The sequence below is a fragment of the Chrysochloris asiatica genome, unplaced genomic scaffold (genome assembly GCF_000296735.1).
Source record: "Chrysochloris asiatica unplaced genomic scaffold, ChrAsi1.0 scaffold00042, whole genome shotgun sequence".
Taxonomy (NCBI): domain Eukaryota; kingdom Metazoa; phylum Chordata; class Mammalia; order Afrosoricida; family Chrysochloridae; genus Chrysochloris; species Chrysochloris asiatica.
Genome location: NW_006408560.1, coordinates 6,462,104 through 6,463,953, shown reverse-complemented (window position 1 = coordinate 6,463,953; position 1,850 = coordinate 6,462,104).

The window sequence follows — 1,850 nt, the reverse complement described above, 5'->3', positions numbered from 1 at the left end:
AGTCTGTTTGAACCGCAAGGTCGGCTATTCAAGCTCACCAGTCGCTCCTCAGAAACCCTATAAAGGGTTGCTATGAGTCAGAACCAACTCGACAACACTGAATAACAATTATTTCCCACTTGGCGTTCTGGTGTGGTGCTGTAGGATAAGTACTGGGCTGCTAACTACAAGGTTGATGGTTCAAACCAACCAGTCATTCCTTGGAAATCCTCTACTGGGGTCACTATGAGTCAGAACTGACACAGTGGCACTTAGCAACAACATTAATAACCATTAATCAGCCCCTTAGTTTGCCTTCCCATCATCATTGATTCTTTTTAAATGTCCCTCAGTCCATAAGTGTTCCCAGAATTTATTTATCAATTCCTCCCTACTTCTTGGTCTTTATCCAATCATTTCTTCTGACCTCAGGACTTTATCTGTCCTGGTGCGGCACTGTGGGCTAATGCACTGGACTGCAAAATTGGTTTGAAGCTCACCAGTCGCTCCTTGGTTGCTATGGGTCGGAACCGACTCAACAGCACTTAGCAACAATAACAATGACAAACTAAGATTACCTAGGTCATGGTAACACTTTTAAATTCCAGTGTTGTTTTTTTTTCCAGCAAAAAAACTTTCATATACTCCTCTCTGAGGTATTGCTGTAATCTATAGGCTTGCCCAGAATCCATAACAAAGGAATGGCTAGCATACAGAGGAGTTCAGTAATCTGGAAGGCAACAAAGGACATTTTGCTGAGAGAGTTTTTAGAGCTCTGGTAGCGTACTGGTAACGAATCGGGCTGCTAATCTCATGGTCAGCAGTTTGAAACTACCAGCTGTTCCACGGGAGAAAGATGAGGCGTTCTGCTCCCATAAAGATTTACAGCCTCGGAAACCCTGTTCAGGGCCTCTATGAGTTGGAACCGACTCCATGGCACATAACAACAACAATTAGATATAGTCACTTAGTCCCAGAGATCACTGATGCAGGAAAAGACACATGTATTTATTATTTAGGAAAACATTCTCGGCATACAGTACCTATAGATAACTGGGCTCTTAGACATAAAAAAATACTTAGCAAAAGAGTTCAAAGCAATAACCAGAGTTTGGTTCCATCTCTCATCTTCTGTCTCTTGAATGCTCTGTCAGGTTCCAGTCGCCTGAGTCTGGCCTAATTCCCAGTCTTGACCCAGTCAGCAAGCGGAGTAACTTAGTCATACTATAGTCAGACCTCTCCCCATTGCCTCAGCAAATGTGTTGGTATTTTTACTTGTTTCCTCCAAGCCTGGGGGTGTGTCACCTGTTAGGTGGAGTTGAAGCTGACCCACCTAGCTGGCAATCCAGTTAAGTAAGGTAGTGCTTGCTCTCCTCACTGCCTCAGGAACTGGCTTCTGTTACTATTCCTCTTATGGCCTTAGAAGTCCTTTCTTCTGTCTGGAAAGGATTTATCAGGACCACAAGAGGAATAATCTGAATCTTGTCAAGAGCTCTTTAGGTAATGTCCTGACACAACTCTCCTGGGAATAGGCGGTTGCAATAATTGGGAGCTGATAAATCCTACTTACAATAAAGTACTTCCAATGATCTTTAGTACTCAGAGAGCTTGGATGCTGAGATTTTCTTCCTAGGAGTTCCCCTACATCCCAGGATCCCTTTAGGAGGTTCAAGGAAGAAAAATTGTATCAAGAATGTTGTTAGATGACATTGAGTCAGTACCGACTCATAGAGACCTTATGTACAGCAGAATGAAACACTGCCCGATCCTGGGCCAACCTCACTATTGTTGTCACACTTGAGTCCACTGATGCTGCCACTTGGCCAATCCATCTCTCTGGGGGTCTTCCTCTTTTTCTCTGACCCTCCATC